At 40.1% G+C, this 24,887-nt stretch overlaps 1 protein-coding gene across 3 annotated transcripts in view; it reads right to left on the bottom strand.

Moving 5' to 3' along the window:
- Positions 1-24,887, bottom strand: part of LMO7 (LIM domain 7) — a 269,766-nt gene that overhangs the window by 169,538 nt on the left and 75,341 nt on the right. The window lies entirely within an intron of this gene.

Raw genomic sequence — 24,887 nt, 5'->3', positions numbered from 1 at the left:
ACATCTGGCTCAACAACACTCAAGTTTCGTTATAACACTCCATAGTATTGCCATGTGCACAACCCAGGTTTGAGCCCAGCCCCCACTGCATAAAAGGAATCTTTAGTCCTGTGGTCTCTTTCACTTCTTCTGCCTCTTTTTTTTTTATTATTATTTTTTTTTATATTTATTTAATTTATTTATTCCCTTTTGTTGCCCTTGTTGTTTTATTGTTGTAGTTATTGTTGTTGTCGTTGTTGGATAGGACAGAGAGAAATGGAGAGAGGGGGGAAGACAGAGAGGAGGAGAGAAAGATAGACACCTGCAGACCTGCTTCACCGCCTGTGAAGCGACTCCCCTGCAGGTGGGGAGCCGGGGTTCGAACCGGGATCCTTATGCTGGTCCTTGTGCTTTGCACCACCTGCGCTTAACCCGCTGCGCTACAGCCCGACTCCCTTCTTCTGCCTCTTTATGAAAATACATAAATAAAAATAAAGCTCCACTGGAGAAGGCCCAAATCTCCTCAAATTGATTCATGAAAATGGCCTTGATTTCATAAAGAGCTATTTACTAAAACATTCCAGGGAGAAGATCATTAAGTCTTAATGCAGAAAAGGAGATTTTAAAAAGTACATATTTTAAGCAACTTCCAATTTAAGACTGTTCTTTCGATCTTTACTTTACCAGTCAGCACTGACAACACTCCAGCACTCAACCCTCAAGAGGGCAACTCTACCCCATAAAGATAAGACTGAGTTATAGTCAGGATATTACTTAATAAAGTAGAAAGAATCAAACAGACAGAGATACTCAGAAAACCTACCTCTCCAGCTGGGAGTATGGATCGACCTGTCAACGCCCATGTTCAGTGGGGAAGCAATTATAGAAGCCAGACCTTCCACCTTCTGCATCCCAAACTGACCTTGGGTCCATACTCCCAGCGGGATAAAGAATAGGAAAGCTATCAGGGGAGGGGATGGGACACGGAGATCTGGTGGTGGGAACTGTGTGGAGTTGTACCTCTCTAATCCTATGGTTTTGTGAATGTTTCCTTTTTATAAATAAAAAAATTTAAAACCCTATCTCTCCATAATAGCTTAACTCCAAAAAAAAAAAAAGACTACAAAATGGTAAAATCATAAAACTTAGTATTTTCACACCTTCACAAATGTCAAAATATTAATATATCCTTATTTAAATTCTTATCAAAATCTAAAATGAGGCAACCCAATCAGAATGCACTTATAAAGAGAGAATATCGGGGGTCAGGCAGTGGTGCACCTGGTCAAACACAAACATCACCATGTGCAAGGATGCATCTTCAAGCCCCTACTCCCCACCTGTAAAGAGGACAATTCACAAGCAGTGAAGCAGGTCTGAAGGTGTCTTTCTCCTTGGTTACCTCCCCCACCCCTTTCAATCTCTCTCTGTTGTATGAAGTGGGAAGGAAGGAAGGAAGGAAGGAAGGAAGGAAGGAAGGAAGGAAGGAAGGAAGGAAGGAAGGAAGGAAGGGAGGGAGGGAGGGAGGGAGGGGAGAGGGAAAAAGGAAACAAAAACAATTGCATGCTCAAAGGAATCTGGTACGTTCTTTGGGGATATGTATTCATTGTGAAATATAGTGTAGAAAATTTATCAGGGTTGAGGGGTGGTGCACCCAGATGCATGGACATATTACAATGTGCAAGGACCTAAATTCAAGCCCCTAATCCCCATCTTCAGGGAGGAGCTTCATAAATGGTGAAGCAGTGCTTCAGATGCCTCTGTCTTTCCCTCTCTATCTCCCCATCCCCTCTCCATTTCTCTCTGTCTCTATCCAATAAAGCAAATATTAAAAGCAAGAAATGACACCACCACAAACATAAATCATAACTCTTAAATATGCAAACTTCCAGAAGCAGGATGAATTTATACTAAAACAACAGGACATGAACACAGAGACTTAAATTGAACAAATGTTTCATAGGATTATATATAATAACAACCACAACCCCTGCACTGCTGGTGGAAATGTAAATTGAGAGCAGTCTGGAGAACTCTCAGAAGGCTAGAAATGGACCTACCCTATGACCCTGCAATTCCTCTCCTGGGGATATAACCTAAGGAACCCAACACACCCATCTAAAAAGATCTGTGTACACCTATGTTCTTAGCAGCACAATTTGTAATAGCCAAAACCTGGAAGCAATCCAGGTGTCTAACAACAGATGAGTAGTTGAGCAAGTTGTGGTATATATACACAATGGAATACTACTCAGCTATTAAAAATGGTGACTTCAGCCGAACTTGGATGGAGCTTGAAGATAGCATGTTAAGTGAAACAAGTCAGAAACATAAAAATGAATATAGGATGGTATCACTCTCAGGCAGAAGTTGAAAAACAAGATCAGAAGAGAAAACACAAGTAGAACCTGAACTGGAGTTGGTGTATTGCACCGAAGTAAAATACTCGGGGGGGGGGGGGGATACAGACCCAAAAAAGATAACAGAGGACCTAGTGAGGGTTGTACTGTTATGTGGAAAACTGAGAAATGTTATGCATGTACAAACTGTTGTATTTACTATCGAATGTAAAACATTAATCCCCCAATAAAGAAATAATTTAAAAAAACACAATCATAGTAAATGCCCCAAAATAAGAAATTGGTTAAACTATGATATAAATAGAAAACTACAGGATATTTAAGTTCGAATCATGAAAGCAAATTTATTTTACTGTTTATTACTACTTGTAATCATTAATACTTAAAATTAATTAGGAAGCAATACATATAGTATAGTGGGACCCCAATTAATATAACTCTGTAAGTATATATTATAAAATAAACATGGAATAAATATAGTGACAGTAATGATTTCTTTTTTTATTATTTATAAAAAGAAAACATTGACTAAACCATAGGATTAGAGGGGTACAACTTTGCACAGTTCCAACCACCAGAACTCTATCCCAACTCCTCCCCTTATAGCTTTCTTATTCTTTAACCCTTTGGGAGTATGGACCCAAGGTCATTGTGGGATGCAGAAGGTGGAAGGTCTGGTTTCTGTAATTGCTTCCCCACTGAACATGGGCATTGACAGGTCAATCCATACTCTCAGGCTGTCTCTCTCTTTCCCTAGTCTTGAAGGGCTCTGGGGAAGTGGTGAGATTATGGTTGGTTTTAATTGTACTTTGCTTATTATAGTTTGCACCAACCACAGGTGTATCTCTTGTGTCAATGTGCAACATATGCTAATTAATTTACTTCATTTGCAAAATAACGTTCAAATAATGTCAGAATTCACCAGTTTTAGATTAATTTCTGGTATCTCCTATATGTAAACTATAAGGAAGAGGGGAAGATCAGTTTTTATGCTAAGTAATTTTTCATTATCTATGAAAAATTTATTTATTTCATTACCTATGAAAAATTATCTATGAAATAGCCCTTAAATTTAATAATCCTTTTTAATCTCAGTAGGAGGACTGAGGCTCAGAAAGTTTAATTTTCTAGAAAGTCTCAAAGTCACCTACAGATAACAAAATCAGAACTCTACAACATTTTAAAATCAGTAATACAATAATGCATCTCAACTGCATCAAACATCAACGTTTTCTAAACCAAAACTATTAACTTACCTTTAATCTGTTTTTCAACTTTCAAAAATCTAAACCAGTATATTTTACCATGCAAAATGCCTTCAAAAATAATCCTCTACTGGCACAGATGTAAAAGCTTCCTCAGCAAATAAAAACTGTTCAACTATGCCTTTTTATGGTTTTCCTCAATAAAAGAAATGTGTCTTACAGATGAGTGTGTTTGAGAAAGAAAGAATATAGAACCCTAATTTTAATATATATTAGAAAAAGTTTCCTAATATACATACTAGTTAGATCAACCTCAATAACTCAAATCATCTGATTAAGTAAAAATTTTAATTATCGACTTATATATTCATATAAATGCTCAACTAAGACTATTCATAAAGAACTGGAAAAAAAAGTTTCTCGAAAGTACAAACCCAAACAGTGAAACCTGGACTGGGTGTGATGTATAACACCAAAGCAAGGGGCTCTGGAGCAGGTAGGTTAGAGAAGAGGTAGGTAGGGCATGAGGATCCTGTTGCAGGATGGTGGAAAGGGCCCAAGTTGGGGGTGAGGGTGTTTTGCAGACACCTATCACTAGATAAGAAATTGTATTCATATATCCACAATCATATTAGATACAAACCATTGCCCTCCCTTCCAATAAAATGATTTTTTAAGTATCTCTACGAATTTTAGACATTAAATGCCCACGTTTAGCAGGGAAGCAATTACAGAAGCCAGACCTTCCACCTTCTGCATCCCATAATGACCCTGGGTCCATACTCCCAGAGGGATAAAGAATAGGGAAGCTGTCAGGTGGTGGGAACTGTGTGAAGTTGTACCCCACTTATCCTATAGTTTTGTCAGTGTTCCCTTTTTTATAAATAAAAAATTTTTTAAAAATAGAATTTTGGTCCATACTCCCAGAGGGATAAAGAATAAGGAAGCTTCCAATGGGGGAGGGGGGGGGGAAGGTAGGTGGATGTGGAATTCTGGTGGTGGGAACTGTATGTAATGTACCCTTGCTATCTTACAATCTTGTTAATCACTATTAAATCACTAAAAAAAAATAAATAAATAAATAACATTAAGGCATGAGCTTATTTCTAAAAAAAAAAAAAGAAAGAAAGAAAGAAAAAGAATTTTAGGCATTAAAAGAGAACATAAATTATATCCTGAGTGACTTTGCTCAAGGAGTGTAGCACGAGACATCTATGTTACCAGAGGAGAAGGGGAGACCAGGTTGGAGCTCAGCCACAGAAGTTCCTTCCTGCTCTGCCACTTAGCACCTTAACACTGAACAAACTGCTTAACTTCTTAGTTTTCTCCTGTGTGCAAAGGAGATACAAAAGCCTGTCTCACAGGGTTATCTGAGAATTTATTGAGAGAATGTAAATGATGCTCTTGCCTTGGCACACAAATGTTAGCTAGTACTTACTAACTCTTACCATTCATCCACAGAATGAAGATTAAAAGTTCTATCTTAACAAACAAAAGAAGGTCTATTACTGAGTTTAGCATCTTTCCTTTAAATACAGAAACAGAACTACCACCATATTATGAAATTCCAATAGACCACTTGCTGCATCCTGGAAAATGAAGAATAAAGGACCTATGTATAATAAAGGCAAATTGTTTCAAAAATAAAAAGGGTATCATACTTTCAAATATAAACCATCTCTATTTTAAGAACTTTTCTATATTCTGAGAGAAACTTTAGAGTTAAAAAAAAAACTTTGTCAAGAGTTCTATTCCTACAATCACTGCATTTTTCCATAGTGTTGAACCTTACTCATTAGCAAATTATTTGAGTTGTGATACATTTTACGTAATAAGATTGTGACTCATAGGAACTAAATAGAGACCACGTGTTTCCCTCTTCAGTTATCAAAAGTCAACATAAACAGAAGTAATCACTATGTAGTCAAGCAGCCCTGCCTTCTCTGCTATAAACATTGATCCCCCCACACACACACCCTTTCCTTCTTTTCCTGGTGCAGTAGATAAAACTGCCACCATCTGAAATAATCTGACCCCTAAATCTCAGGTTTAAATTAAACCTATTTACCTATTTCACACTACACTTTTCTGGGGAAGTCCCAGCTCAGTTATGAAAAATTTAAAGGAAAGAAACAGCTGCCTTGTCTGCTTCACACAATACACAAAGATGGATGGAAATGCTGCCTTTCTCTAATGGAATGTTTAAACAGTGATCCTGGCCAGTTGACTCTTAACAGCCATGTGTCCCAACTCATCCTGTCGGAAGACTTTCCAGGGGCAAGTTTGAGGCTCTCAGGCCAGAGGCTTCCTGGGAGGTGATAATTACTCTAATCAAGTATATGAAGGGCAGAGCAGAGTGCCAAAAGTATATTTTACACAAGCACCCCTGCCAAACCCGTCCTACCACCTGCAGCCTCCAGAGAAGTCCTTGATACAAAATTTTGAAAGGACATATTCTGTGGAAGAAAATAACAATCAGTTAAATAAACAGGCAATTAAGTGCCAGACTCACAAATTCCAAAAAGCCATTTCTTTTGTTGTGAAATCTACTCACTTAATAAGTAAATAGGAATTATCTTCACACCCTTTGTTGTTTTGTTTATGGTTTTGTTTTAATCCTCTTCTTGGGTAAGATTTCCCATCAATAGAAGCAGCATGTTTCTCTAAAGCTGCATCTCTCAGTTCTAGTTCTGACCACATAATCCACATGATTTAAATCCCAAACATTCTGAGAACTTCTCAAAGACCACTTCATAGCAGACTGGTTATCAGTTTAACACCCATGAATGCAAGTCAGCAGGCACTTGCCTAGTGCAATATTTTTTATTTCTTTTCCAAGCAGCCATTTTGAAGATGTCTAGAATCCCAAATCTCTACCATGGTTTTGTTCAAATTACAGCGAAAAAAAGCACAGTGCCTCTTTGAACTTGTTTTAAAAGGGGGAGAGCTAGGGGGCTGGGTGGTGGCACAGTGGGTTAAGCACATGTGGCACAAAGAGCAAGGACCGGCGTAAGGATCCCGGTTTGAGCCCCCTGCTCCCCACCTGCAGGGGAGTCGCTTCACAGGCCGTGAAGCAGGTCTGCAGGTGTCTATCTTTCTCTCCCCCTCTCTGTCTTTCCCTCCTCTCTCCATTTCTCTCTGACCTATCCAACAATGAACAACATCAACAATGGCAATAATAATAACCACAACAAGGCTACAACACAAGGGCAACAAAAGGGGGGGAAATGGCCTCCAGGAGCGGTGGATTCATGGTGCAGGCACCGAGCCCAGCAATAACCCTGGAGGGGGGGGAAAAAAGGCCAACAAGGCTAGGAGTTTCAAGCCTCTTGAAATTAAGCTATTCTTTGATCAGCTACTAGAACACAGTACTTAAGATACTCACTTACATACCATTAACATGTCAAATATTTTGATATAAATAATAGAGAGGGAAAAAAAGAATATTGTCAGAAACCACTATGAGACCCAAGAACTACATTATGGAATCATTTACAAATGATGGTATATTTGAATTTTCCATTCAAAGAGACAACCAGAGCTCACACTAAAGAGCAAATGTATAGAGCTCATTTCCAGAGTGAAAAGCACCATGTCAGCACACATCAAAGTAGTCTCTACAGCTGTCAATGAATCATAAACACCCCTCTCTTTTGTCTTCCATTCAACTTCATTTATGAAACAATCATTATAGGATCCCCATGAATCCACAAAACAGGTCCAATCTTTATAATGAATTTCACAAGTCTGCTATATCATTATTTATGAGGCAATAACTCCGACAGATCTCATGGGCATGCAGGCCAAAAACTTTTAAATGCAAGGATTATGGCACACAGTCAAAAATACATTAAGTAGAAAAGAAATCGGATTTAAGTAGAGCAAATGTCTCTTGGCTCTTTCCTTTCCCAGAATACAATTATTACAAAGATTATTGTTAGAGAAGCCAGTTTCTGTACCCCACCCGGTGATGTGCTCTAACCTTTTGAAACAATCCTTAACCTTTGTCTTTAATGGGGGGGGTGGATAATTCACCTCGTAGAGCATAATTTTATTATGTGCAATACCCTGAGTTTAAGCACTGTAACACATGGGAGCTCCACAACACTGGAAGATATTCATAGATGGTGGAGTGTTATGGAGGTGTCATCCTCTCTCTCTCTCTCTCTCTCTCTCCCTCCCTCCCTCCCTCCCTCTCTCTCTCCCCTCACTCCCTCTCTCATTTTTTTACCAGAGCACTGCGCAGCTCTGGCATATGGTGGTGTGGGGGATTGAACCTGGGACTTATTTTTCTAATATTTATTTATTCCCTTTTCTGTTGCCCTTGTTTTATTGTTGTAGTCATTATTGTTTTCGTCATTGTTGGATAGGACAGAGAGAAATGGAGAGAGGAGGGGAAGACAGAGAGGAAGACAGAAAGACAGAAACCTGTAGACCAGCCTCACCACCTGTGAAGCAACTAGCCTGCAGGTGGGGAGCCGGGGGCTCTAACCGGGATCCTTAAGCTGGTCCTTAGCTTTGTGCCACCTGTGCTCAACCTGCTGCGCTACTCCCTGAACCTGGGACTTCGGAGCCTCAGGTATGAGAGTCTCTTTGTATAACTATTATGCTATCTACCCCTGCCCTATCTTTCTTCCTCTGTCTATAATAAAAAATGAAAGTGGGAGTGGTTTGGGAGGTGGCACAGTGGATAAAGCATTGGACTCTCAAGCATGATGTCCCAAGTTCAACCCTGGCAGCACAGAGTGAGTCTGGTTCTCTCTCTCTCTCTCTCTCTCTCTCTCCCTATCTATCTATCTATCTATCTTCTTCATGAATAAATAAATTAAATATTTTTTTAAAAAATGAAAGTTGACTTGGAAGTGGTTATGTCTTGCAAGGTCCCTGTATCACATTAAAGAGAAAGAGAAAGATACGGGGCCAGGTGGTGGCACCTGTTTGAGCGCACATGTTACTGTGCAAGGACCCAGGTTCGAGCCCCCTGGTCCCCACATAGGGGGAAAGCTTTCTGAGTGATGAAACAGGGCTGCAGGTGTCTCTCTGTCTCTCTCCCTCCCTATCACCACCTTTCCTCTAGATTTCTGGCTGTCTCTATCCAATAAATAAAGATGATTAAAAAATTTTTAAAAGACAGAGAAACTGAAATGTCTCAGACTTTTCCTATATAATGAAGATCCTCTCTCCTAACTTTTCCATACCTCAGATACACAGTTATAAAACAAAAAAGCCAGATGATGATAGCCAACACCTAAGATTTCGTTTTTTAAGTAAGCCAGTATTTTAAGATTTACAAGAGATTGTGCAATCTCACCCTTAGTCTTGACTGCTCATATGCTAGAAGCTCTTATTATGCTGATGTTGATCTATACGGAAACTGGCTTGCAATATGGCTGTTTGAGCTCAGACATATGTCAGTAAATAGTTCCCTGTAGAGCAGGCATTGAGAATCAGGCAATGGTCCACCGAAAGCACCAGGTGACAACTAAAATGAACTACTGCCCACAGCCACCTCTCCCCATCTATACTGCAAACTGTAGAGAGCAGGACTGCCTTGCCCAATATCTCAATCGCTGAGACATGACTCCCACACACAAATCATTTATGTTAAATCTCTTCTAGTGACTATTATTGCTATAAATATTTTAAGCAAAAAAGAAAAGACACAACTGATGACTAAATTGCAGGTGTATGGAGGGAGATAGGGTTCACTGTGTTTAGGAGAAAGAATCGTAAATCCTCAAATCATATTATTTTTGAAATGGGCAAAAAATACAAATACAGATATAGATCTAGATAGTTATAGACATAAAGTCAACCAATAGCTGTGACCATAGGAGAACTACTGCAGTTTCCAATGGAAGCAATAAGGACACAGAATTCTGGTGGTGAAAATGTTGTTATTATACCCCTATTATTTTATAATTTTGTAAATTAACATTACATCACTAATAAAAAAAAGTAAGATGAAGTAAAAAAAAAAAAAAAAGAAAGAAAGCATTAGAAAATCGAGTAATGGAAATATATGCCAAAGTAATGCATTGAAACATTTCATGTAATCTGCATTTTTACATTAAAAATAAAAGAATGGAAAGATATCTTTAAAAATTAAATAGTTTTTTGTTTTCCTTTTTTTGCCACAGAGTTAGAACTGGGGCTTGGTGCCTATACAACAAATCCACCACTCCAAGTAGCCTTTTTTTTTTCCTTTTTTCACTTTTTCTTTCTTTTTTATTTATTAGGACAGAGAGAAATTGAGAGGGAGAGATAGATTCCTGCAGCACTGCTTCACTGCTAATGAAACTTCCCACCTACAAGTGGGGACCAGGGGCTTGAACTGGGGTCCTTGCTCAGGATATGTGCATGCTACCCATTGCACCGCCACCCAGTCCTTTAAAATAGCTTTCTTCTACAGCAAACTCTAACAAAAGGACTTTTCAAAGTTAACCCAATTACCAAATAATGGGATGATAACATTAACTATCCACTGTCTTTTTGAACCCTAAGACAACAGGAACCTCACATCTCCACTATAGAGCCTATATTTCCCCCAGTCCTGGAACCTTAGGATAGGGCCCACTTTCCTGCATGCCTCTCCCAATCCATATCAAATAATATTGCATATGCCGATCGCAACCTAATCAACACAACGATTGCCACCTCAACATGCTTCACCTCAGACTGTGTCCAGAGACTGCACGTATGGAATGACAACCCTTCAGCTTCATTACTCGGGTGAGACCTTTCCTTACATAGTATTCGCTAATTCCAGCCCAGGTGGTTCACTTTCTAACAAAGTCCCAAAACCTAGATATAGACCAGGTTCTGTGAGAGAGAGCATATGTTTACACTTATCCATAAACAAGTGCAAAATATATACCTGAAAGCAGATGTACACTAGAGTTTGCAGTGAGTACCCCCCTAACACTTCCTCTCCACTATTCCAAGCTTTGGGTCCATGATTGCTCAACAATTTGTTTGGCTTTGTATATTAACTCTCTTTCCAGTCACCAGGTTCCAGATGCCATCAGGATGCCGGCCAGGCTTCCCTGGATTGAAGACCCCACCAATGTGCCCTGGAGCTCCACTTCCCCAGAGCCCCACACTACTAGGGAAAGAGAGAGGCAGACTGGGAGTATGGACCAACCAGTCAACGTCAATGTCAATGTTCAGCGGGGAAGCAATTACAGAAGCCAGACCTTCCACCTTCTGCAACCCACAATGACCCTGGGTCCATGCTCCCAGAGGGATAGAGAATGGGAAAGCTATCAGGGAAGGGGGTGGGATATGGAGATTGGGTGGTGGGAATTGTGTGGAGTTGTACCCCTTCTACCCTATGGTTTTGTTAATTTATCCTTTCTTAAATAAAAAATAGATTAAAATAAAATACTTTCTTCCTGGGAGTTGGGCGGTAGCGCAGCAGGTTAAGTGCACTTGGTGCAAAGCGCAACCACTGGTTTAAGGATCCCGGTTTGAGCCCTCGACTCCCCACCTGCTGGGGAGTAACTTCACAGGCGTGAAGCAGGTCTGCAGGTGTCTATCTTTCTCTCCCCTTCTCTGTCTTCCCCTCCTCTCTCCATTTCTCTCTGTCCTATCCAACAACGATGACAACAATAATAACTACAACAATAAAACAACAAGGGCAACAAAAGGGAATAAATATAATAAATAAATATTTTTTAAAAAAAATAGCTTTCTTCCCATACTTGGGAGCTACTCTCTTCCTTGATTCAGCTACTCTCTTTCTTTCTAGTCTTATTCCCAACTCTGACACCATCCCCCCCCCAGACAATACCTTTAGCCCACCTGCATGTTAGCTGTTGGGCTCAAGCAAGAATCAGTAAAGTCATGGGCCCCTTGGAATATACCTAAAATAGACCGACTAGCTTTTTCTGAAATGGAGACCTCCAAATTTCTTCTGCTATACTCTTACCTTTTGGTTCCTGATTACTAAACAATTTGTTCTGCTTTATATCTTAATGCTTTTCAGCCACCAAGCTGCAAGTGCTACACCAACCTGACTTCCTTGGACAGATGACCTCACCAATATGTTCTGGAACCCTGCCTCCCCAGAGCCCAGCCCCACAAGGGAAAGATAGAAACAGGCTGGAGTATGGATCCACCTGTCAACACCCATGTCCAGCAGAGAAGCAATTACAGAAGCCAGATCTTTCACCTTCTGCACCCCATAACGATCCTGGGTTCACACTTTCAAACAGATAAATAGGGACGCTTCAAATACAGAGAATGAAATGGAGAACTTTGGTGGTGGGAACTGTGTGGAATTGTACCCCTCTTATCCAACTGACCTGTCATTCATAATTAAATCAATAAAAATAGCTTTCCAGTTCAGTTAATAAATAGTTCCAGTAGAAAAACATAGAAGAGTTCATGGAAATATGAACTCTGATGATAAAAACCATTCAAAAAAAAGAGTATTCTAAGATGAAATTTTCAAAACTAAGAACTTGTCAATATTGATTTGCCCTGTGACAGATTTTGCAGACTGAAGAATATGTTTGAGTTTCACTTTCCATTTAAAGCACATGTTGTGGGTAAAGAGGTAGCTCATGGAAGAGCACAGGCCTTCCAAACGAGACGCCCTGGGCTAGATCTCCAGTACTGCAAATGAACCTTCTCCCTTGTCCACTGGTTCACACACAAAAACACCATTTTTTCCCTTAATTTTAAATAATGTCTTAACTTTAAAAGATTACTAAAAAGCATTCATTCATTCATCCCAAATCATGCATTGGCAATAACCATGCATGTAACTGGCATAATGCTTGGCACTAAAAATAATGGCTTTTTACATGAGATGAAACAAATATTGGAAACTCCTCTTTAATGCTCAAACCCTGTTTTGCAATGTGTTGTCAAAGTGGCATTTTAAGCCTAGGCATCTCTCTAAAATGCGGTTAACCCTACAAATGTTCTTGATTAACTCAGATTGCAATTCAGCAAATAGTACCACTGTAAGTAACATAATTCTCAAATCACTGGTCTCTCTTAAGATCTGGCATTGCTCTACATTATATCCCAGAGTATACCAGGACTACTTTTGCCAATAATAATATCACTTGATAGCGCAACCAAAGCCAACTGACATTTTTCCAAGATAGTGGTAATTGGAATTGCACATTCACTACATTTAAAGAGACTCCAAAAGTCTCACAGAGGTCAAGATCCTAACAATTTTTTCTTCCTCACTGACCACCTTCAGAGTTTTAGTTCAATGGTTACTGTAAACTACACACACACACACACACACACACACACACACACACACACACACACTTCACCTGCCCACCAGAAAGGCTGGCAAACCTTCACATAGCCAGAGAAAGAAAACACAGTAAAATACAAAGCTCCCTACTGTGTTTTCCAAATAATTATAAATAATTATCTTCATAAACAATCAAAATTCTCATTCAGCCCTTCTCTAGGCCAAATGTCAGCTACACTCAAATTTCAGAAGCAAAAGTCATACATTCAAGCACAATATCTGGTTCAGGAACAGAGAGGTCACTTCCCTATCCCGCTACCAACTTTTAGCTTAGAGTCTCAATTGCTTTTGCTAAATCACAATGGCTAACAAGCCAAAAATGAAAAACAGCTGGAACTTAATAAAACTAAGGGAAGAATGGAAGATTTGCCCCAGGGCTGATAATTTACATGCTGGGTTTCATCAAGATATAAAACCCAAGACAGCCTGAATCCTACTAGCAACTAAGTTCATTGAAAACATGGCACAGAAAAATGTGTCCAGGTTTTATAGCTATACTCTGTTCTATTAATAATCACAAAACTGTTTATAAAGTATAAAGTATACACTTTACAAATTCAGATTCATATTTCAACTCATACTCTTGAAGATAATAAGGAGTAATATTTCAAGGGGGATAAAGTCTATCAAAAGCCTATTCTAGTGTATAAATGTCTTTTTTCTAGATCAAGAAGTTTTAAGTAACTAACTCACAAGGCACACAGATGTGAACACCCATTATCAAGATATTTTAAGTATAGTTCAAATGCTTAATATAATCACAGGGTTCTCAAGAGTGAAGAGATATGGTTGTTCTTTGCAAGAACTGCCTCACATACACATTAACAAGTCTCAACAATTACCTGCTTATCTCCTGTGAATTACTGTGAGAGTCATCACTGTGGGAAATACACTTTGGAAAATAGTGTGTCTTTATTACAGGTCAGAGTCACTACTTATTTTATATGATTTTCAAATTGGTAGTTATGTCACTGGTACCTATAACATGCTTTATTCCCCTATGTAAGTTTGTTTTAAAGGATGGAGTTGCAGTAATCTGTAACACAAGAGTTAAAAGCCAACAACAGTGTAGTCCTTCAGATACCCATTCATCTGCCTCCCTTTGATTCAACAATGTATTTCTAGGAAGCGTGGAAATAGTTAAAAATCTATTCCTAGAAACAGGGGCCAGGCAGTGGCACACCTGGTTAAGCACAAACACTATATTGTAAAAGGACCCAGGTTCAAGACCACAGGAAGTATGATTCCATTGATACGAACCACCTAGAACAGAGAAATTCATAGAAACAGAAAACTGACCAGTGATGAAGGGGAGAACGGGCACTGTTAACAGGTGTACGGTTTCTTTGGAGTGATAGAAACGTTCAGAAAATTGATACCAGAGATAACTGTAGAAATGTGAATATTAAAAAGAATGATTTATATATATCAAAAAATAAATGGGGGTGCCGGATGGTGGCACACCGGGCTAAGTGCACGCAGTATGAAGCGCAAGGATCCCGGTTTCTCACCACCTACAGCGGGGAGAGGTGAAGCTTCACAAGCAGTAAAGCAGGTCTGCGGGTGTCTCTCTGTCTCTCTGTCCCTCTGTCTCCTCCTCCCCTCTCAACTTCTCTCTGCCCTATCCAATAAAAATGAAAAATTGCCACCAGGAGCAGTGGACTCATAGTGTTGGCACCGAGTCCCAACGATAACTCTGGAGGCAAAAAAAGAAAAAAGAAAGAAAAAGGAAAAAAGGGGGGGAAAATGGCATACGAATATCATGATAAATAGGTTCTAAAAGTAATTCATCAAACTGTACACTTTTAAACGTATGCACTCTTCCAAATTCAATAAATATGACTTTTTAAAAAGTTAAGTTACAAAAGCTCACTGATGCCATCTCACGTTTATTATTTTATCATTTTTATTGGGGGGATAATGGTTTACAATGCCATTGTTGGCACATGGGTACAATCTCTTATCTCCCCGTGAAAGTCCTCTGCAGATCACTCTCACCTACAACTTAGGTCCTTTTTCAAGTCATAATACAACACGGGACCCAAAGATTCTCTTCACCCGCTCCCTCCCCCTTCTTCCCCAGAATCCTTTTCTTCGTTGGTGCAGTATACCCCTCCCAGTCCAAGTTCAGCTATGTGTTTTCCCTCTTTGTCCTTATTTCTTACATTCTACCTGTTAAGTGTGATCATTACCTCGATACACTACATAAAGCTCAACATAAAAGGCTAAGGAAATCCAAGTGGAGAATCTGTTTCTGTTCTCTGCTACCACCTGCTGACACTTTCCTGGTATTGCAGATGCAGCTGGGAGACCACTACCCTTATTTTTAATAACTAGATCCAAGTACATAAATGCAACAAAACAGCCCATTTCAAAGTTAAAAACATCAAATTAAATTTGATGAAAAGGAAAAGGAGTTTAATATACTACTACTATCCTGCTACCCTTATTCTATATGAGCTTTGATATGTTTCTATAAAACGAGTTTTGGAACACACAGATATTCGGACATTTTTGTAGAAAAGTCCACACATTTAAGAATACAATCTGGGGGGTCGGGCGGTGGCGCAGTGGGTTAAGCGCATGTGGCGCAAAGCGCAGGGACCGGCGTAAGGATCCTGGTTCGAGCCCCCGGCTCCCCACCTGCAGGGGAGTCGCTTCACAGGCGGTGAAGCAGGTCTGCAGGTGTCTATCTTTCTCTCCCCTTCTCTGTCTTCCCCTCCTCTCTCCATTTCTCTCTGTCCTATCCAACAACAAATTGTGTCAACAAGGGCAATAATAATAACCACAATGAAGCTACAACAAGGGCAACAAAAGGGGGGGAAAAAAATGGCCTCCAGGAGCGGTGGATTCATGGTGCAGGCACCGAGCCCAGCAATAACCCTGGAGAAGGAAAAAAAAAAAATACAATCTGTTGGGGGCTAGGCGGTAGCACACTGGCATAGGGATCCCAGTTCCAGTCCCTGGATCCCCACTTGGAGGGGGTTCGCTTCACAGGCGGTGAAGCAGGTCTGCAGGTGTCTATCTTTCTCCCTCTCTGTCTTCCCCTCCTCTCTCGATTTCTCTGCCCTATATAGCAACAACAACAAGGGCAACAAAACTGGGGAAATGGGCTCCAGGAGCAGTGGATTCCTAGTGCAGGCACTGAGCCCCAACAATGATCCTAGAGGCCAAAAAAAAAAAACAAAAACAAAAACACTATCTATTTAGTTGTAGACTTGGGCTCACTCCATGAAATAACTTCCTGCCATAATAAAATGTTCCAAAATAAAATGATCTGCATTTTCTGGAGAAAGGAAATTCCCCAAAACTTTAGAGGCCAAACATGTAATTCACCTTGATTGGGTGGTAAATCTATCCATTCCTCCCCAATAGTCTGAATGGTTTTTCTAATACTGTACCAGGGACTCGAGAATGTAGGTTCGAGAAAGCTGATGCATTTGGGTTTTCCACAGGTACTGCTCTCCAAGCCTAGAACTGGTTCAGAACAGAGAGTGTCTGGGCAGACATTCAACCATAACATACTAAAGATTTTTTCCCCTGAAAGGTTCAGTCAGAAATGAGAAGGACCCACAGCAGAGAGAGTTTGGGTGTGACGGAATGTGTGGGAGGAGTAAGGGTTAATCTGGAAGACTTTCAAAGATGATTACTTCCCTGCTCCAAACTGTGAAGACTGACCTGCCAGCCACTGCCTCTCCTTCAAATTCTTCCTCAGTTCACTTGCTCAGGGCTCCTGCTCCACCTTTTCAACTGCTGGCTCAGGTACAATCTCCAGCAGGCAGTCCTGTGTTCAGAGCGTCCGCCTGCAGGCTCTGCCCTGGAGGCTTTCCTCCCTCTTCCCAAGCACAGCTCCTGGCGGAGCATTTCTGTGAGCACTCTTACATCACTGATAAGTTAGCATGGAAAACAGACTCTTAACTTCTCTCTCCTGAAACCATCATTCCATCCCCCTGCCAGCTGCCCAGACTCAGAATGAGTCTTCCTTGTTCCTCTAGAAGATGTCCCCAACTCTTGCCTCACAAGCACCAAACTTCTCTTCTGGCAGATGTGGCACTTCAGTAACTTCCTGATTGCTCCACCATCCTTTCCTCCTTATCTACTCTGCATGTCCAGGTCTGCTTATCACTGCTTAAATATCCAAAAAATGTGAGGTGGGGAGATAGGACCCTGGTTGTGCAAAAAGATTTACAGGTCTGAGGTATCAAAGGTCCCAGGTTCAATCTCCAGAACCACCATAAACCAGAGCTGTGTAGTGCTGGGAGGGGGGGAAAGGAAGGAAGGGAGGGAGGGAGGGAGGGAGGAAGGGGAAAATAAAAATAAAAAAGAATGCAACCCAGAAAGTGGCACAGTGTTAATAAAGCATCAGTCTCTCAAGTTTGATGTTCTGAGTTTGATCCCCAGCATCAAATGTACAAGAGTGATGTCCTAGTTCGTTTTCTCTTTGTCTCTGTCTCTCTGTCTCTCTATCTCAACAAATAGGTTTTTAATAAATAAATAAATAGTCTTTGTCACCAAAGTTCACTGCTCCAAATCTTCTAGAAATTCATTTGGCCTAAAGAGTAAAGCTTGTCTATATGCCATTAGCCATTCACCTCTTCATACTCACACAGGCACCCTGAGCCCTACCTAAACAGGAAAATGCAGGAAACCCCCCCATACCTTCATCTCTCATCCTAATCACTAAAATCACACCTCACCATTATCTTACACTGATGCCACCCCCCAAAAAAACTCCTCCTCCCACACCACAACTTCTGTGACAGCCACTTTCTGAGTTGCTAATTCAGTGGTTACACCACCCTGCCGGTGGTGTAACCACCGAATTGACCGGTCATTTCTTTGTTTTTTCTGTCCCCAGTTGAAACTTGTTTGAGGTCACCAAGGTTTTGTTCATTTTCTTCACTCCCTCATTGTGTAATATGAATAGCATCAAGTACTTGTGATTAATTTTTTAAAAATCTATATTAGCAGGCAGAGAGACTGCTCAGTGGGTAGAGAACCCAGGGCATGTATGTGTGAGGCCACACACCAAACCCCACACCAGCACAGCACATGTGGGAGTGGTCCTCAGGCCTTTCATTTGCTCTCTTTCATTCTCTTTCATACACAATAAACAAACCTTTTAAAAATGCATTTTAATGCTGTTAATTACCATTAAAGCCAAAATGGTTAAAAGAGAAGCTGCTCAGCTATTGAAAATAGTGATTTCACCATTTTCAGCCCATCTTGGATGGAGCTTGAAGAAATCACGTTAAGTGAGAGAAGTCAGAAACAGAAAGATGAATATGGGATGATCTCACTCTCAGGCAGACGCTGAAAAACAAGATCAGAAGAGAAAACACTAAGCAGAGCTTCAACTGCAGTTGTTGTATTGCACCAAAGTAAAAGATTCTGGGGTGAGGAGTGAGGGGGAGGGGGAGAGTACAGGTCCTGGAAAAGGATGACAGAGGACCTAGTGGGGGTTGTATTGTTATGTGGAAAACTGAGAAATGTTATGCATGTACAACTATTGTATTTACTGTCAAATGTGAAACATTAATCCCCCAATAATGGGGAAAAAATGAAAAAAAGAAAAACTGCTGGTTGAGCTATATATACAGTGAAGCTTTAATTCAGGTTCAGAGACTGGGAAAAAAAAAGAGAGGAAAACAGTTTAAGTGTGGTGAGGTGGATCAAGAGCAGGGAGATGTCTGCCGTCACAGAGAAGCAACGGTACTTACACTGTGGAAAAACACTGAGAAATTCTGGCAGCACATGAGAGGCCCAAGTGATATCTTGGGGGATGGGGGAGTCATGAAGCTAAAAAGCCATGTTAATTAATATTTTCCTGCCCTAACACAGAAGCGTGACAGTTACAATCCAGGCTGGCATAGAAAGTGAAGTCAGAGACAGAAAAGCTGGAAGAAAAGAAAAGCCAACTCAGTGAAGGTAGGGAGGAAGGCTGGGCGGGCCCCATGAAATAAACATCACCCCAGCCTCATATAGAGCCAGATGGCAGCTGGGACTGACAACAGAGACCCAGACAGGCAACATGAAATTTTGATGAACTCCTTAATGGGCACACAATGAAAACCCATATCCCAAAAAATGGGCTAATAATAAAACAAAGGTCAGTGTTATACAAAAAAGCACACTGTTGCCTTCATTACTTACTCAACTGCACTCGTCCATTTTTCAAAATGCGATTGCTTAATATGTGCTTCTTCCGCTGATTAGAATGGTGTTTATATCATGAAGATTAATGTTACTTTTTTTAAACCCTAAGCAGATGCTCCAGGCCACTGTAATAATTATGGTAACAAGAAGGCAGGAAATGGAGCCACACACATAACCCAAATGTTAGCTACAGTCACGTCTAAATGGAGGATCACAGGGGTGGGGCGGTAGCGCAGTGGGTTAAACTCACGTGGTGCAAAGCGCAAGGACCTACATAAGGATCCTGGTTTGAGCCCCTGGCTCCCCACCTGCAGGGGAGTCACTTCATGGGCGGTAAAGCTGGTCTGCAGGTGTCTCTCTCTCCCCCTCTCTGTCTTCTACTCCTCTCTCAATTTCTCTCTGTCCTAGCCAACAACAAACGACATCAACAACAACAATGATCACAACAAGGCTACAACAACAAGGGCAACAAAAGGGGGAATAAAATTGCCTCCAGGAGCAGTGGATTCATGGTGCAGGCACTGAGCCCCAGGAATAACCCTGGAGGCAAAAAAAAAAAAAATGGAGGATCACATATGCCAATTCCCAGCCTGTCAATGCAAGAAATCAAGCAAAGTTAAAGCCTCTATGACAATATATATCCATAGGTCCTAAGAAACGGTGACTTCAAGAAAATGAATGTATACAGCAAAACCAGGTCCTCAAATAACATCATTTGGTCTACCATAGGCTAGGATTTCTTTTTTTCTCATTGACATTAAAATGAAATGATACTAAGGACATGAAAACACTAACCTGGAAGGTCATTGTACCCCTATGTTCATAACTGCATTGTTCACAATAGCCAGGGAGTGGGAGCAACCTAAATGTCCACTGACAGATGACTGGGTAAAGAAGTTATAGCATGGCTCTGCTCCAGCTTATGCTGGTGCTGGGGATTGGACCTAGGACTTCACAGCCTCAGACATAAAAGGCTTTTTTTTTTTTTTGCCTCCAGGGTTATTGCTGGGGCTTGGTGCCTGCACTGTGAATCCACTGCTCCTTGAGGTCATTTTTCCCATTTTTTTGCCCTTTTTGTTACCCTTGTTGTTGTCCTTATTATTGTTGTTGTCACTGCTGTTGCTGTTGGATAGAACAGAGAGAAATTGAGAGAGGAAGGAAATTGAGAGAGGGGGAGAGAAAGACAGACACCTGCAGACCCGCTTCACTGCCCATGAAGTGACCCCCCTGCAGGTGGGAATCTGGAGGCTCAAACCGGGATCCTTACGCTGGGCCTTGCACTTTGCGCCATGTGGGCTTAACCAGCTGTGCTACAGGCCTACCCCTATAAAAGTTTTTTGCATAACCATTATGCTGTCTCCCAGCCCACAAATATTTTTGAATAAAATAGCAAACTATACTTAAAAAATAAAATAATGTCCATCTAAACTACCATGTCTTTGAGGATACACTTTTTAAGTGATTTAATAATGGTTTACAAAGTAATAAGACTACAGGGCTATAGCTTGACACCACACTTGAGGATACAGTCTTAATCCTCAAATGCACAGAATAATTTACACAAGTATATGCTGTGTCTTCTTGGTCGAGGCAAGGCAAGATGCTTATAAATTGCTTCACACTTGCTAAAATACCTGCTTTAGCCAATTAATGAGAAATTGAAAGTTAAATTAAGGCTGAAGGTCATCAGTATTCTCTGCCTTCTCTAAAAGCCCTAAGAAAACTAATTCTATCTCCTGGTGAGGTTATTCTCCAGGAAATTATTGTTTTAAAAGGAGAATCACTTGATAACCTATATGAAGTGAGCATCAAGGTTGAAGAAGCTAAAATTGGACTGGTTAACCATTGGTTGTAACCAGGGGTTGTAATCACACATGTAGAAGTGACTAGAAAAGAATTTAAATATTGTATTTACTGCCCACTGTAAAACATTAATCCTCCAATAAAGAAATTGAAATAAATAAATAAATGGAATTTAGAGAATCACAGCACTCCCACAAGTAAACAACCTCTTACATAAGAGACTAACAGACAACTGACCCTGAACCTAGCTACTTTCCATTGGCGTGTGACTCACAGAAACAGGAGGGTCTAGGCCATCAGAAGCTTGTGTAGAACAGCAAATACTGCACAGAAAACATTGGCTGTGTTTCCCCAAGTAGACATGAGATGACAGCAGAGTATGTCTAAGATATTGGAAGACGGTGACTTGGTACTAGACTGTACAGAATGCTGAACAGGAGAAGGAAATAAAGACTGGAAATAAGGAAGAATGTAATGAGGTTTGATCAAGTAGATATCCTTAAAGCTGCAAGATCAAGATGGCTGGGTAAATAAACTACATAGTTAGATGTGGGATTTAATTAGGCAAAATGTAGGAAATGTCTAACATTAGGATAATGACATAAAAGAAAGTGACTGGAGTAGAAATAAAATCATAGATTAGATACAAGGACCAGCGTAAGGATCCCGGTTCGAGCCCCCCGTCTCCCCAACTCCAGGGGAGTCGTTTCACAGGTGGTGAGGCAGGTCTGCAGGTGTCTATCTATCTTTCTTTTTATAAATTTTTTAAAGTTGTTTTTTATTCCCTTTTGTTGTCTTTGTTGTTTTATTGTTGTAATTATTATTGTTGTTGCTGATGTCGTCATTGTTGGATAAGACAGAGAGAAATGGAGAGAGGAGGGGATGACAGAGAGAGGGAGAGAAAGACAGACACCTGCAGACCTGCTTCACCTCCTGTAAAGCTATTCCCCTGCAGGTGGGGAGCCAGGGGCTCGAACTGGGATCCTTACGACGGTCCTTGCACTTTGCACCACCTGTGCTTAACCCGGTACACTACCGCTCAGCTCCCAGGTGTCTTTCTCTCCCCCTCTCTGTCTTCCCCTCCTCTCTCCATTTCTCTCTGTCCTGTCCAACAACGATGACATCAATAACAACAACAGTAATAACTACAACAATAAAAACAGCAAGGGCAACAAAAGAAGAAATAAATAAATATTTTTTAAAACCTTTTTTAAAAATCATAGATTAGGATGCAAGGCCCTTCTGATCTACTCTTTAAGTCATCCAGGAAGATGGCAGAGTGAGAGGATAGGGAAAAGCAGTGAGAACAGGGCACATGTCTTCACTGACATTCACTGAATGAGGTCAATGTAATAATGAGGAAGAGGGATCTTAGAGAGTTTAACCAAGTCATATAAGGTATGGATATTTCTTTTTATTGTTTGTTGCTTTATTTCTCTAAGTAACGACTTAGAAGATTGGAAAGTTGTGCAGCAGGTAAAACACAGTATTTGCACGCATGGGGCCTTGAGTTTGAGCTCTGAAAGCAAATATGATAGTTTCAGTGTCTCTCTCATTAATAAAGACTAAAGCAAGCAAAATGTTAACAGTTGTTATATCTAGATGGTAGAAACATGAATATTGGCCATAGTAGTCTTTGTTTTTAACTGTATGTTAGAAACATTTTAATATTATCTTTTTTTCTGAATTATACCTAACATAATAGTTTCAGGTTACATAATTAACCTTTGTGTATAGTACAACAGGACCACCACGATAAACCTATTTCCCATCTATTCTCAGCAAGTTTTCAAATTTGAATTACTTTGAGTATTCATTTTAATATGATCATTTGACTGCCTCTCTGAATAAATCAATGCCTTAAAAAGTATTGGGGGGAGTCAGGCGGTAGCACAGCTGGTTAAGCGCACGTGGTGCAAAGTGCAAGGACTGGCATAAGAATCCCAGTTCAAGCCCTGGCTCCCCACCTGCAGGGGAGTAGCTTCACAGGAAGTGAAGGAGGTCTGCAGGTGTCTGTCTTTCTCTCCCCTTCTCTGTCTTCCCCTCCTCCCTCCATTTTTCTCTGTCCTATCCAACAACGATGACAATAAGAATAACTACAACAATAAAACAACAAGGACAACAAAAGGGAATAAATAAATAAATATTTTTTAAATTATTGGGATTCATTAATTTATTTATTTACTTATTAGTAGTTGTAATTTTTATCAGTAGTTACACTTACTAGATACTAGTATGATTAGTTTTGAGAATGACCTATAATGTTATGTAGTTATTTCTTTTTTATTTTATTTTTAAATTTTTTATTTACATGTAATTATTTCTATTACATTTTATTTACATGTAATTATTTCTATTACATTTACATTTACATTTCCTGTTATCCTGAACATTTCAGGATAACAGGAAGCAGAACCTTCTAGTCCTAAGGTATGCAAGTATGGAAAAGACAAGAAACTTCTGTGGGGCAAGTAACAGGGAAAAAAAGACAACAGGATTTCTCTTAAGGCAGAGAGGTAGAAGGAACGTAGAAGAAAAGGGTAAAGAGTTGGGTTGTGTGGTTGTTCCAGAGAACAGAGTAGACAGGTCTGGGAGGAAGTGTGGGCAATCACCAGGAAGTCAAGAATTGAGCACAGTGACCCAAACTCCTTTTTTCTGGGTAGACACAAAGGCCAACAGGAAAGACACGTTCAGTGAACTGGCTGTAAGAATGACCTTGACATGGTATCAAACATTTCCACATCATATTAAACTGTAAGCACCTTGTGACCCTAACTCAGGTCATGACCATACAGACCCTAATTTTTATTCATATGAGAAACCATTCTGTAGTTTGAAATTAAATTGAACAAACAACTTCTACTCAACACACACCCAGAAAGCCGATGAGAGGCATAATACTTCAAACATTAGGTCATCCATCTAAAAACCACAGTGAAATATTTTGGTTATGTTTACATTACCTGAAGCAAAACTGAATTTTCAAAGCTTCTTAAAAACACATTTCTAAGGCACAGTTTGTCTTAGAAAAAAATCCCAGTTTTGTTTAAAGAGTAAAGTTCAAATGAGTCTATCAAAACTGTTCACTAAGATCAGATCTGCCCTTTTTAACTGCAAGCTAAACTAAGTACTTACAAACATAACATACAAGTGATCCCTTACAGAATTTTTGAAAATTCATTAAACTCCACATCTACAGATAACTAATTTTTGGCAAGGGGGCATAAAATATTAAATGGAGAAATAAGAGTCTTTTCAACACACGGTGTTGGGAAAATACAGTTGAAACATGAAAAAGGGTAAGATAATACCACCCTAAATCACTATACACAAAAAGCCAACTTCAAGTAGATCATAGAAATGAACATTAGACCAGAAATGATCAAACACACTTCATGACCTATACTTTAGAAATGTCTTTAAAAACTTGAAGCCAACAGCAAGGAACATAATAATAATAATAATGTTACTACATCAAACCGAAAAGCTTCTGCAAAGGAAACCATCAGCAAAACATAAGGATACCCTACAGAATGGGAGATATTTACATTCCATATGTCAGACAATGGGCTAATAATAAAAATAAAGTGCTCTATAAACTCAGCAATAAACAAATAACCCCATTAAAAACAAAGAGAGGCACCGAGCCCAGCAATAACGAGGAGGCAAAGAAAAAGAGAGAGAGAGAGAGAGAACATATACTCTTTACCAAAGAAGATATTCAGAGGGCCAAAAGACATATGAGAAAGTGCTCAAAATCACTGATTATAAGAGAAGTGCAAATAAAGGCCAAAAAAGATTCCACTTTATAATGGTGAGAGTGTCAGACATTAGAAGGGACAAAAAAAACCCACCTGCAGGAGGGTCACTTCACAAGCAGTGAAGCAGGTCTGCAGGTGTCTCTCTTTCTCTCCCCTTCTCTGTCTCTCCCTCCTCTCTTGATTTCTTTCTGCCCTATGCAACAACAACAATAACAATAACAACAAGGGCAACAAAAATGGGAAAAATGGCCTCCAGAAGCAGTGGATTCGTAGTGCAGGCACCAAGCCCCAGCAATAACTCCAGAGGCAAAGCCCCAGCAATAACTCCAGAGGCAAAAAG

The sequence above is a fragment of the Erinaceus europaeus genome, chromosome 5 (assembly GCF_950295315.1).
Source record: "Erinaceus europaeus chromosome 5, mEriEur2.1, whole genome shotgun sequence".
Lineage (NCBI taxonomy): Eukaryota > Metazoa > Chordata > Mammalia > Eulipotyphla > Erinaceidae > Erinaceus > Erinaceus europaeus.
This window is presented reverse-complemented; position numbering and strand designations above follow the sequence as displayed.